Consider the following 14,789-nt stretch of genomic DNA (forward strand, 5'->3'; position numbering starts at 1 on the left):
ATGTATTGTGCGTCTTCAATGCTTTTCAATATGTTATATATTTATTGCCTTCACAATGAGCATGAATCTAACATTAAATGATATGATTAATATGCCCCTCATTCCAAAGAAATAATATACACACGTCAAGCTCATTATGGAGTTGAAACAACAAATTACTAAACTGTAAACAGTTAATATAAGAGAAAAAAATATTGTAATCAAGATAAATGTTTTCAAAACGTGTGATTAACTAGTTAATTGTCTATAATCTGTTGACAGCCATAATCGTATTCTGATAATACACGTTGGTGCTCAAATATTTTCAGATGGCCCGTGCAAAGTCATGCCACCAGTCTGAGGACATCACTGGGAATGGCACATGGGACACGTGGCTTTCAACTCCAGCGAGGTGGGAAAGCATTTCTTTATGTATATTTTGTTCTGTCTGCATAATTGTAAAAGACTTCTTCCCGCATTCGTACAACAGCATTCCATATCGTGTGACTGTCGATGGATGTAATAATTTGGCCTTCTTTTTTTCTTCCACCACACGGCACGGGTGGGCTTAACCGCGGGCAATCGTGGCAAAGACCCAAGTCGACTGGACCACAGCGGAAAATGATCCTTCCAGAGAAGAAGTTATTTACTTCTACAACGAATGGAAGAGTTACAACTTCCAGATGACAGCTCGCCGCTCATCCTTCTGGGCAACTTGAACATCCGACAGAACTTATGTGACCTACTGCGTTTATTTTCTCCTTTAGCTCTCACTAACTCTAACTTGCCCCAGCACCTGTTGTGATTTATTCTAGCGCTTCCACAATTGAATTTTGCTTGGTATTTCATCTAACTTGCCCCAGCACCTGTTGTGATTTATTCTAGCGCTTCCACAATTGAATTTTGCTTGTTATTTTATCTAACTTGCCCCAGCACCTGTTGTGATTAATTCTCTCTCACGGTGTCAAGTGTGTACCTTGATCTTTTTTTTGCTCATTGCAGCCCTTCTCTGCAAGGAGTGCTAACAATGCATGGTGCTGTTCATTAAGCAACTGGGTAAAGAGCTTGTAATGCCACATATGAAAAAGCTCATAAGCTCATTTATAATAAAATAATATATATAATCTTGCCTTGACTGAATGGGGGCGATCAAAGTTATTTTGGTGACGTTTTGATCATTGATTCACAACAAGTCCTGTGTTGTATAGGTTTGCTTGATGCTTTGGAATCTGTAGACCTGGATTTGTTATCAACCTGAATTGACAATCCATTGACAACATTGCTGGAATCTCCTCTCCCTTAAGACTGCAATATTACTTTTAGCTGAAAGTACATGGCTCCACTCATTCAATTTGAATTCACCAATATATAATGCCCCGGGGGAGAAGCGGATCTTACTAAATGTATTCATTAATTCATTAAGCAAAGCTCACTTCAGGAAGACAGCCACGTCGTCATCTAGCGGGTTTGGTTAAAAAGTTTACACATCTTGATGGAGCAAAAGAGGTGGGGTTAGCTGTCGTCATTGTACCTCGACTAATCCAAGGTGATCCTACGTTTCAATATTGCATCAAGCTAAAGAATCAAACAATAACATTTAAGATCCAACAGCTAACCGTTACGCGCTCTCCACTTCTTACAGAGCACTTCAAACATGGTCATGTTATCGCCTGAAGCCACACACTGAATCCACAGCTCCCGTGTTTTACAGAGACTCACGGGTGTGACTTGACTGTATGAAAATGTGATCTTCAATAAACGAATGACTTTCCGTACGACAAGGTCTGTGACAACTGGCTGATCGAGGGTCGTCACATGTAGGGGCCCGGTTCACGCGACGCCCCAGGTCGACCTTCTGATTTCCCGTCCGTGTTCCTCCTTTTTTTAAACGCGTGTCCGGCTGATCTAACGGACAAAATGATTCAGGTAACTCTCCTTGCTGAGGTTTTTAAATAACTGTACACTTAGAGCAGGGGTGTTAAACTATTTTCAGGTTGGGGCCAGAAACTGCTCCGTGGCACATGAACAGAATGACACAGCTGACTGACTGATATAAATAGCGGAGCCACAGACGCGCTCGTAGTCTTGCGTCAGTTCATGCTGTGAGAGTACGCCAGCTCTAACGTAATGTATTTCTGTTCAAAGTAACCACTATCCAGGTCTTGCACTTTGTACATCGTCCCAAGTTATTTAATTACACTACTGATGTGACTTAAATTGTGTTTATTGAAGAATGCTGCAAAATATTGATCCCTCTGCCCTGACGCAATGTGGGTGAATCGCCTTTTTTTTAGGTCACTTTTCGATTTTGCAATCACAAGTCAGCACGTAGCTCCGTTGCTTATTTACAGGACTTTCAATATTTTGACCCGGGTTCGCTTCCCGTTAGAGCCATCGTTTTTTTTCTTCTTTTTAACTGCGAGCCCGGCCGACCGCCGCCCCACCCCAACGTGCGAGAAGTGGCGAAGGCCCGTTCATCGCTGCTTGCAGCTTTAATTAGGGCCTGAGCCGACTGCAAGTCGGGCGAAAGCCCTATTGAAATTGCAAGAATTTTTCTTTTTCTTATTATTTCGCCACTTCGAACGCACTTTTGGGGACTTTATCATGTTCAAAAACTCTTGAATTTTTGCACGCGCATCAGAAGTGCGCAAAATTGACGTATGATTCGGGTCCCGCAATTAGAGGAGAGAAAAAAGAACTCTCTAGCGCCCCCCAAAGTGGCCGCAATGTTAATTTTTTTTTTTACTTTTACCGATCGACTTGGAACCTTTTCACACAGGTTCTCTTGGATGTGCTGTACACAAAAAAAATTATGGTATGCAAATGCGCCTACCGTTTTATGGCCGCCATTTTGAATTTTGTGAAAAACACGTTTTCGCGAACTCCTCCCAGACGCTTGGTCCGATTCTTACGAAATCTTCGGCAAAATGATCGTTGGCTCGATGCGATCAAAAGTTATTGAAAGAATGTTGATATCTCATTTTTCAATAAAGTTATGGACCAATGAAATTTATAGGTTTGTGTCCTGAAAATTCAAAGGCCTATAACTTTTTTTTTTTCTAACCGTCATTTTCACCAAATTTTGAGGACATGTTCACAATGAGTCCTAGAACATCCCCAAATTTTCCCAGAATATTTGAACATTAGGGGGCGCTGTGGTGATTCTGTGTATTTTTGGCAATTTCCTTCAATTTTTGCATTTACAAACGAACGAACTCCTCCGAGAGTTTAAATCCGATCCATTTCAAAATTTGGCAACTGGTTCCTGACACCCTTGGGGTCAAAAGTTATTAAAATCAAGAGTTTTCATAAAACTACCTGGGCGTGAGCTTGCGTGCAGTTTGGACAATTTTGGAAGATTTTTTTCCAAAATGTAAAATGGTATAACTCCAAGGAACATTGATATTTCTGGCTATAAATGTATATTCATGATGCTTGTGTAGGCCTTTAAGTAATGCCATGCAGTGATTTTCGAAAAAGTATAGCGCCACCTATTGGCTTAGGTCAATGCAAAGTTTCTACATTTACATGTCCATTTCCTAGCCCTTTAATCTGATCAACTTCAAATCTGGGAATATAAGACGTAAGACTGTGACGATGGCTCACAGTGAGAATTGGGAGTTTTGGACCAACTTTGTTGCTGTGGCGATGACATATTCGCATGAAAGTTCAAGCACATCTTCTGCGCCTCGGCACACTCCAAAACTCTTGAAAACCTCTGTGAGTATCCTACGTGATGACCTTTACAGACCTGATGTGCAGTTTTGGATCAAAATTGAAAAATTGCCTCCATTGCGCCCCCTGGAAGATTTTGACGAAGCCCCGCCCGCATCCTGTTTGACCGACAAGTCCGCTGATTTTTTACCAAATGTATTAAAGGGAGACTTAAAAAAGTCTCTGAGGAATTTTTTTTAAAACAAACAGGAAGGCAGTTATAATTTTTTTAGTGTGAATATTACCTGTATTTTTGGCGGAGAGTGACCAATCCTATTTGAGTGAGTTTTCGAATTCTCAAATCCATCTGAAAGAATAGCTCAGTGAGTAAGGTGTTGGCCCCCCGATGCAATGGTCGTGAGATCGACTCCCGACGAAATCATACTTTTTTTTTTTTCTTCTTTTTTTAAACGTGTGTCCGGCTGATCTAACGGACAAAATGATTCAGTTTACTCTCCTTGCTGAGGTTATTAAATAACTGTACACGTTAGAGCAGCTGTGTCACACTCGTTTCAGCCACATACGGCTGCTGGGCACAGCTGCCGTATGTGTGGAGCTGGCGTTGCAGCCCGGTACGGTCTGGACGGTGCAGCCGTTCGCCAGCGTGTCGCGAGTTTGACACATCTAACCTAGAAAAATAACACGGACAGTTCAATATATTTACATCTGAATTTAAATACACGTATTCTGCCACATACGGGTGGAGATGCAAACACGTTTTGGGATTTTACTAGATGTTACGGGGAACTGTTACGTTAAAGAACTCAATTACCCAGCAGTCTTTGTTGACGGACATGCGCAGAGTAGAGGGCGGCTCGTAGTGTCGCGTGAGTTAATGCTGTTATCGCGAGAGGTCGCCATTGAAGCCCCGGCGTTGAACAGCTGCAGCTCGTATCAAGTCCGTATTTTATATTTTAAACTGCTAGCTACACACCTATGCTTAAATCCAAACGGACTAAACCAAGTGGAAACGCTTTGGTAGGTGAGTGATGACTTTTTCCTTGTGCGTTCTTCAGTCTTACCCACTTAAATAGCGGGGATACTGTAAACATGCTAACACTAATTCGGTGCTATTAGCTGCTTAAGGGACGTCCCGTCACAAACATCTCTTTTTTTCCGCGTCTCCGGCTGATCTAACGAACAAAGTGGTTCAGATTACTCTATTTGCTGAGGTTATTGACTTAAATAACTACACTTTAGAGCAGATTTGTCACACTAATTTGAGTTTACTGCCGGCTGTGGCTGCTGTGCACTATTTAGCACAGCCCAGGGCAGCCTATGCTATGCTTGAAGAACATCAACTAGCATACGTATTTTGTTCCTGTAAAGCTAACTACGGTAGCTTCACGGGAATAAAAGACCCCTCTTCACGCTATTAGCGCCACTTTGTTTACGTTTCCGTGTGCCCTAAATAACTTGGCCCGATTGAATCACTTTATTTACACACTACTACTCGCAGCAGCTAACTAACTACTTTGTTGTTTAAAAGCGTCAGCTAAATGACACGTAATGTAATGTGCGTCTTCAATGCTTTTCAATGTTATATATTTATTTCCTTCACAATGAGCATGAATCTAACATTAAATGATATGATTAATATGCCCCTCATTCCAATGAAATAATATACACACGTCAAGCTCATTATGGAGTTGAAACAACAAATTACTAAACTGTAAACAGTTAATATAAGAGAAAAAAATATTGTTATCAAGATAAATGTTTTACAAAATGTGTGATTAACTAGTTAATTGTCTATAATCTGTTGACAGCCCTAATCGTATTCTGATAATACACGTTGGTGCTCAAATATTTTCAGATGGCCCGTGCAAAGTCATGCCACCAGTCTGAGGACATCACTGGGAATGGCACATGGGACACGTGGCTTTCAACTCCAGCGAGGTGGGAAAGCATTTCTTTATGTATATTTTGTTCTGTCTGCATAATTGTAAAACACAGACACCCAACTAATTCTCTCCTTCCCCGACTCGGACACTCAGGTGGCGGCACGGATCTCTGCATGTCTGACTGACATCTCCCAGTGGATGTCCGCCCATCACCTGAAGATCAACCCCGACAAGACTGAACTACTTCTCTTCCCTGGAAAAAACTCGCCCACTCAGGACCTGACTGTTAACTTTGGCGAACACCGTTAACATCAGGAGAATACGACCCCTTCTCACTCAGAAGGCGGCGCAGGTACAGATTCAGGCTCTTGTCATCTCTCGCCTCGACTACTGTAACTCTCTGCTGGCGGGTCTCCCTGCTACCGCCATACGACCACTGCAGCTCATCCAGAATGCAGCAGCTCGACTGGTCTTCAACCTTCTGAAATACTCCCACACCACACCGCTTCTCCGTTCTCTTCATTGGTTACTAGTGGCTCCCCGCATCCAGTTCAAAGCATTGGTACTGACGTACCACGCTGTGAATGGATCGGGACCAGTCTACATCCGGGACATGGTTAAACCCTACATCCCAACCCACACACTCCGATCTGCATCTGCCACGCTGCTTGTTCCTCCCTCACTGAGAGAAAAGCACTCGACGAGATCGCGACTCTTTGCTGTCCTGGCTCCCAGATGGTGGAATGAGCTCTCTGATGACATCAGGACCGCAGAGAGCCTCTCCATCTTCCGTCGAAAACTCAAGACACACCTTTTTAGACTCTACCTTGACTAAAACACTAGCAAACCGTAGCACTAACAAATGGTAGCACTTAAATTGTACTTATAATGCCACTTATCTTTAACATGTTTTGAAACTGCTTAGTTAATGAAAAATGTACTTTCTTGTTACTTGTTCTTCTGAGTTTGTATCTCTATGTGGAAATGCACTTATTGTACGTCGCTTTGGATAAAAGCGTCAGCTAAATGACATGTAATGTAAAAGCCTTCTTCCTGTGTTCTTACAACAGCATTCCATTACATATCGATGTAATAATTTGGCCTTCTTTTTTTCTTCCAGCACACGGCACAGGTTGGCGTCACAATCATGGCAAAGTTGACTGGACCACAGCGGAAAATTATCCTTCCAGAGAAGAAGTTATTTACTTCTACAACGAATGGAAGAGTTACAACTTCCAGATGACAGCTCGCCGCTCATCCTTCTGGGCAACTTGAACATCCGACAGAACTTATGTGACCTACTGCGTTTTATTTTCTCCTTTAGCTGTCATTTAAGTATTAAAATTCGCTGTATTTTTGCAAGAGAGGCACCAATCCTATTTGAGTGACGTTTCGATTGTGAAATTGTATTGGACCATATAGGTCATCTGCAGAGCGTTGGCCCCTGGCGCAGTAAACCAGGGTTTGATTCTTGGCATGCACAAGACTCCTCATGTGACTTAAAATGAATCCAGAATGCAATATTTGTTCAGTATGCAAGGGCAGTGATTTATTTAGTCATGTTTGGTCATGTTTTGGTTTTTTTTACATGACAATATGGTTTGGTACATGCTGAGTTAATGAATATACATTCTAAATTGCAATGTCCATATGTGAATAAGAGTTGTATATGTTTATCATAGTCAACATGGTGTGGAAATATCCCTTATGTAGTTGGTCAATGGGAACTATAGTAGGCCGTAATAACAGCTAAGGTAATTACAGGTGGATATTTCTGTGAATTAACCTTAAATGAGACTGCATTTATGATATCTAAGATATACAGGACAAGAAAAATGCACTGGATGTGTATATGTGTTGAATCAATTATACAGACGCAAACTGGAGAACGAGACAAGTGTTGCTGTGATACTTATTGTGGTCATCGTGCCCGAGACCCGTAACAATTACTCCGCAGGTCTTTTGCAGCGGGGCAACAGCCCGGCGTCGGTGGATTCCGTTCGCGAGGCCGCAGACTCAGGTTTGAATGGCAGCCCCGAGAGTGATTTGTTTAGTCTCTTTAGTCTTTTTTGACCCGCGAGCCCGGCCGACCGCCGCCCCACCCCGACGCGCGAGAATAGGCGAAGGCCCGTTCATCGCTGCTTGCAGCTTTAATTAGGGCCTGAGCCGACTGCAAGTCGGGCGAAAGCCCTATTGAAATTGCAAGAATTATTATTTTTCTTCGTTATTATTTCGCCACTTCGAACGCACTTTTGGGGACTTTATCATGTTCAAAAACTCTTGAATTTTTGCACGCGCATCAGAAGTGCGCAAAATTGACGTATGATTCGGGTCCCGCAATTAGAGGAGAGAAAAAAGAACTCTCTAGCGCCCCCCAAAGTGGCCGCAATGTTAATTTTTTTTTTTACTTTTACCGATCGACTTGGAACCTTTTCACACAGGTTCTCTTGGATGTGCTGTACACAAAAAAAATTATGGTATGCAAATGCGCCTACCGTTTTATGGCCGCCATTTTGAATTTTGTGAAAAACACGTTTTTGCGAACTCCTCCCAGACGCTTGGTCCGATTCTTACGAAATCTTCGGCAAAATGATCGTTGGCTCGATGCGATCAAAAGTTATTGAAAGAATGTTGATATCTCATTTTTCAATAAAGTTATGGACCAATGAAGTTTATAGGTTTGTGTCCTGAAAATTCAAAGGCCTATAACTTTTTTTTTTTCTAACCGTCATTTTCACCAAATTTTGAGGACATGTTCACAATGAGTCCTAGAACATCCCCAAATTTTCCCAGAATATTTGAACATTAGGGGGCGCTGTGGTGATTCTGTGTATTTTTGGCCATTTCCTTCAATTTTTGCATTTACAAATGAACGAACTCCTCCGAGAGTTTAAATCCGATCCATTTCAAAATCTGGCAACTGGTTCCTGACACCCTTGGGGTCAAAAGTTATTAAAATCAAGAGTTTTCATAAAACTACCTGGGCGTGAGCTTGCGTGCAGTTTGGACAATTTTGGAAGATTTTTTTCCAAAATGTAAAATGGTATAACTCCAAGGAACATTGATATTTCTGGCTAGAAATGTATATTCATGATGCTTGTGTAGGCCTTTAAGTAATGCCATGCAGTGATTTTCGAAAAAGTATAGCGCCACCTATTGGCTTAGGTCAATGCAAAGTTTCTACATTTACATGTCCATTTCCTAGCCCTTTAATCTGATCAACTTCAAATCTGGGAATATAAGACGTAAGACTGTGACGATGGCTCACAGTGAGAATTGGGAGTTTTGGACCAACTTTGTGGCTGTGACGTCGCCATATTCGCATGAAAGTTCAAGCACATCTTCTGAGCCTCGGCACACTCCAAAACTCTTGAAAACCTCTGTGAGTATCCTACGTGATGACCTTTACAGACCTGATGTGCAGTTTTGGATCAAAAGTGAACAATTGCCTCCATTGCGCCCCCTGGAAGATTTTGACGAAGCCCCGCCCGCATCCTGTTTGACCGACAAGTCCGCTGATTTTTTACCAAATGTATTAAAGGGAGACTTAAAAAAGTCTCTGAGGAATTTTCTCTAAAACAAACAGGAAGGCAGTTATAATTTTTTTAGTGTGAATATTTCCTGTATTTTTGGCGGAGAGTGACCAATCCTATTTCAGTGAGTTTTCGAATTCTCAAATCCATCTGAAAGAATAGCTCAGTGAGTAAGGTGTTGGCCCCCCGATGCTATGGTCGTGGGATCGACTCCCGACGAAATTATTTTTTTTTCCTCCTCTTTTTAAACGCGTGTCGTCTGATCTAACGAACAAAATGATTCAGTTTACGCTCCTTGCTGATGTGTTTGACTTAAACAACTACACTTAAGAGCAGGTTTGTGAAAATCGTTTCAGTTTAAGGACAGAAGCTGCTCCGTGGCACATGAACAGAATGAAACAGCAGACTGAGGCACTCAGCTGGCGGACCGGGCAGCTGGTTGCGAGTTACGACACATCTAACCTGGACAAATAACACGGACAGTTCAATATATTTACATCTGGATTTAAATAGACGTATTCTGCAACATACGTCATGGTGATGTTACTAGAGAAAATGGTGCGGCCCCTTTAAGAGCTACACGCACGGGCTACGGAGGGGGAGAGCGCATGAGGAAGTTGTGTTGTTGTTGTGATGACGGAGTGGATGTAGCGGCCGGAGAATTGTCTGTACTGTAACTTTGTTACTCAGTGTTAGATTAATAAATCCTCAAAGAAAGTAAAGCGGACTTTTATTCACCAACCCCGGGACGAAGGGAATTAACCCCAAAGTTTACTTAGCCGACAGTACTTTGGCCCTGGAGCAGACAGCAACGCCTCCCCCTGCAAACTCCGACTACGGTCAGAGACGGACCGGCAGGAAAGGTGAACACAAGGCTAACGAAGTTAATTGTCAACATTAATGTGCCTGTCATGGTATGAGGCCAGACGTGAGTTGTGTTCTACATTCAAGAGGGTTTTTATTTAGCACTGAACAATAACAACCAGCATACGTCTTTTAGCTAAGCTAACTACGGTAGCTTCACGGGGATAAAAGACCCCTCTTCACTCTATCAGCGCCACTTTGTTTACGTTTCCGTGTGCCCTAAATAACTTGGCCCGATTGAATCACTTTATTTACACACTTTGAGTAGAACCGTGCTCGCAGCAGCTAACTTAACTACTTTGTTGTTTAACTTCATTGTCTATAATCTCCCCGCAGCGTGCAGCCGGGCGCAGCTAAATGACACGTAATGTATTGTGCGTCTTCAATGCTTTTCAATATGTTATATATTTATTGCCTTCACAATGAGCATGAATCTAACATTAAATGATATGATTAATATGCCCCTCATTCCAAAGAAATAATATACACACGTCAAGCTCATTATGGAGTTGAAACAACAAATTACTAAACTGTAAACAGTTAATATAAGAGAAAAAAATATTGTAATCAAGATAAATGTTTTCAAAACGTGTGATTAACTAGTTAATTGTCTATAATCTGTTGACAGCCATAATCGTATTCTGATAATACACGTTGGTGCTCAAATATTTTCAGATGGCCCGTGCAAAGTCATGCCACCAGTCTGAGGACATCACTGGGAATGGCACATGGGACACGTGGCTTTCAACTCCAGCGAGGTGGGAAAGCATTTCTTTATGTATATTTTGTTCTGTCTGCATAATTGTAAAAGACTTCTTCCCGCATTCGTACAACAGCATTCCATATCGTGTGACTGTCGATGGATGTAATAATTTGGCCTTCTTTTTTTCTTCCACCACACGGCACGGGTGGGCTTAACCGCGGGCAATCGTGGCAAAGACCCAAGTCGACTGGACCACAGCGGAAAATGATCCTTCCAGAGAAGAAGTTATTTACTTCTACAACGAATGGAAGAGTTACAACTTCCAGATGACAGCTCGCCGCTCATCCTTCTGGGCAACTTGAACATCCGACAGAACTTATGTGACCTACTGCGTTTATTTTCTCCTTTAGCTCTCACTAACTCTAACTTGCCCCAGCACCTGTTGTGATTTATTCTAGCGCTTCCACAATTGAATTTTGCTTGGTATTTCATCTAACTTGCCCCAGCACCTGTTGTGATTTATTCTAGCGCTTCCACAATTGAATTTTGCTTGTTATTTTATCTAACTTGCCCCAGCACCTGTTGTGATTAATTCTCTCTCACGGTGTCAAGTGTGTACCTTGATCTTTTTTTTGCTCATTGCAGCCCTTCTCTGCAAGGAGTGCTAACAATGCATGGTGCTGTTCATTAAGCAACTGGGTAAAGAGCTTGTAATGCCACATATGAAAAAGCTCATAAGCTCATTTATAATAAAATAATATATATAATCTTGCCTTGACTGAATGGGGGCGATCAAAGTTATTTTGGTGACGTTTTGATCATTGATTCACAACAAGTCCTGTGTTGTATAGGTTTGCTTGATGCTTTGGAATCTGTAGACCTGGATTTGTTATCAACCTGAATTGACAATCCATTGACAACATTGCTGGAATCTCCTCTCCCTTAAGACTGCAATATTACTTTTAGCTGAAAGTACATGGCTCCACTGATTCAATTTGAATTCACCAATATATAATGCCCCGGGGGAGAAGCGGATCTTACTAAATGTATTCATTAATTCATTAAGCAAAGCTCACTTCAGGAAGACAGCCACGTCGTCATCCAGCGGGTTTGGTTAAAAAGTTTACACATCTTGATGGAGCAAAAGAGGTGGGGTTAGCTGTCGTCATTGTACCTCGACTAATCCAAGGTGATCCTACGTTTCAATATTGCATCAAGCTAAAGAATCAAACAATAACATTTAAGATCCAACAGCTAACCGTTACGCGCTCTCCACTTCTTACAGAGCACTTCAAACATGGTCATGTTATCGCCTGAAGCCACACACTGAATCCACAGCTCCCGTGTTTTACAGAGACTCACGGGTGTGACTTGACTGTATGAAAATGTGATCTTCAATAAACAAATGACTTTCCGTACGACAAGGTCTGTGACAACTGGCTGATCGAGGGTCGTCACATGTAGGGGCCCGGTTCACGCGACGCCCCAGGTCGACCTTCTGATTTCCCGTCCGTGTTCCTCCTTTTTTTAAACGCGTGTCCGGCTGATCTAACGGACAAAATGATTCAGGTAACTCTCCTTGCTGAGGTTTTTAAATAACTGTACACTTAGAGCAGGGGTGTTAAACTATTTTCAGGTTGGGGCCAGAAACTGCTCCGTGGCACATGAACAGAATGACACAGCTGACTGACTGATATAAATAGCGGAGCCACAGACGCGCTCGTAGTCTTGCGTCAGTTCATGCTGTGAGAGTACGCCAGCTCTAACGTAATGTATTTCTGTTCAAAGTAACCACTATCCAGGTCTTGCACTTTGTACATCGTCCCAAGTTATTTAATTACACTACTGATGTGACTTAAATTGTGTTTATTGAAGAATGCTGCAAAATATTGATCCCTCTGCCCTGACGCAATGTGGGTGAATCGCCTTTTTTTTAGGTCACTTTTCGATTTTGCAATCACAAGTCAGCACGTAGCTCCGTTGCTTATTCACAGGACTTTCAATATTTTGACCCGGGTTCGCTTCCCGTTAGAGCCATCGTTTTTTTTCTTCTTTTTAACTGCGAGCCCGGCCGACCGCCGCCCCACCCCAACGTGCGAGAAGTGGCGAAGGCCCGTTCATCGCTGCTTGCAGCTTTAATTATTATTATTTCGCCACTTCGAACGCACTTTTGGGGACTTCATCATGTTCAAAAACTCTTGAATTTTTGCACGCGCATCAGAAGTGCGCAAAATTGACGTATGATTCGGGTCCCGCAATTAGAGGAGAGAAAAAAGAACTCTCTAGCGCCCCCCAAAGTGGCCGCAATGTTAATTTTTTTTTTTACTTTTACCGATCGACTTGGAACCTTTTCACACAGGTTCTCTTGGATGTGCTGTACACAAAAAAAATTATGGTATGCAAATGCGCCTACCGTTTTATGGCCGCCATTTTGAATTTTGTGAAAAACACGTTTTTGCGAACTCCTCCCAGACGCTTGGTCCGATTCTTACGAAATCTTCGGCAAAATGATCGTTGGCTCGATGCGATCAAAAGTTATTGAAAGAATGTTGATATCTCATTTTTCAATAAAGTTATGGACCAATGAAGTTTGTAGGTTTGTGTCCTGAAAGTTCAAAGGCCTATAACTTTTTTTTTTTCTAACCGTCATTTTCACCAAATTTTGAGGACATGTTCACAATGAGTCCTAGAACATCCCCAAATTTTCCCAGAATATTTGAACATTAGGGGGCGCTGTGGTGATTCTGTGTATTTTTGGCCATTTCCTTCAATTTTTGCATTTACAAACGAACGAACTCCTCCGAGAGTTTAAATCCGATCCATTTCAAAATTTGGCAACTGGTTCCTGACACCCTTGGGGTCAAAAGTTATTAAAATCAAGAGTTTTCATAAAACTACCTGGGCGTGAGCTTGCGTGCAGTTTGGACAATTTTGGAAGATTTTTTTCCAAAATGTAAAATGGTATAACTCCAAGGAACATTGATATTTCTGGCTATAAATGTATATTCATGATGCTTGTGTAGGCCTTTAAGTAATGCCATGCAGTGATTTTAGAAAAAGTATAGCGCCACCTATTGGCTTAGGTCAATGCAAAGTTTCTACATTTACATGTCCATTTCCTAGCCCTTTAATCTGATCAACTTCAAATCTGGGAATATAAGACGTAAGACTGTGACGATGGCTCACAGTGAGAATTGGGAGTTTTGGACCAACTTTGTTGCTGTGGCGACGACATATTCGCATGAAAGTTCAAGCACATCTTCTGAGCCTCGTCACACTCCAAAACTCTTGAAAACCTCTGTGAGTATCCTACGTGATGACCTTTACAGACCTGATGTGCAGTTTTGGATCAAAAGTGAAAAATTGCCTCCATTGCGCCCCCTGGAAGATTTTGACGAAGCCCCGCCCGCATCCTGTTTGACCGACAAGTCCGCTGATTTTTTACCAAATGTATTAAAGGGAGACTTAAAAAAGTCTCTGAGGAATTTTCTCTAAAACAAACAGGAAGGCAGTTATAATTTTTTTAGTGTGAATATTACCTGTATTTTTGGCGGAGAGTGACCAATCCTATTTCAGTGAGTTTTCGAATTCTCAAATCCATCTGGAAGAATAGCTCAGTGAGTAAGGTGTTGGCCCCCCGATGCAATGGTCGTGAGATCGACTCCCGACGAAATCATACTTTTTTTTTTTTCTTCTTTTTTTAAACGTGTGTCCGGCTGATCTAACGGACAAAATGAATTAGTTTACTCTCCTTGCTGAGGTTATTAAATAACTGTACACGTTAGAGCAGCTGTGTCACACTCGTTTCAGCCACATACGGCTGCTGGGCACAGCTGCCGTATGTGTGGAGCTGGCGTTGCAGCCCGGTACGGTCTGGACGGTGCAGCCGTTCGCCAGCGTGTCGCGAGTTTGACACATCTAACCTAGAAAAATAACACGGACAGTTCAATATATTTACATCTGAATTTAAATACACGTATTCTGCCACATACGGGTGGAGATGCAAACACGTTTTGGGATTTTACTAGATGTTACGGGGAACTGTTACGTTAAAGAACTCAATTACCCAGCAGTCTTTGTTGACGGACATGCGCAGAGTAGAGGGCGGCTCGTAGTGTCGCGTGAGTTAATGCTGTTATCGCGAGAGGTCGC

At 42.1% G+C, this 14,789-nt stretch overlaps 2 long non-coding RNA genes across 2 annotated transcripts; both read left to right on the forward strand.

Annotated features, from left to right (window-relative positions):
* Nucleotides 1–255: 255 nt before the first annotated feature.
* LOC134126674 (uncharacterized) lies at nucleotides 256–1,108 on the forward strand. Its single transcript, XR_009955880.1, has 2 exons — nucleotides 256–391; nucleotides 573–1,108. It is a non-coding gene; the product is annotated as an uncharacterized LOC134126674 (long non-coding RNA).
* Nucleotides 1,109–9,640: 8,532 nt separating this feature from the next.
* On the forward strand, nucleotides 9,641–11,409 carry LOC134124401 (uncharacterized). The gene is made up of 3 exons (XR_009955846.1): nucleotides 9,641–9,933; nucleotides 10,271–10,308; nucleotides 10,610–11,409. It is a non-coding gene; the product is annotated as an uncharacterized LOC134124401 (long non-coding RNA).
* Nucleotides 11,410–14,789: the final 3,380 nt, after the last annotated feature.

This window comes from Pungitius pungitius, chromosome 1 (genome assembly GCF_949316345.1).
Source record: "Pungitius pungitius chromosome 1, fPunPun2.1, whole genome shotgun sequence".
In the NCBI taxonomy this organism is placed as follows: Eukaryota; Metazoa; Chordata; class Actinopteri; order Perciformes; family Gasterosteidae; genus Pungitius; species Pungitius pungitius.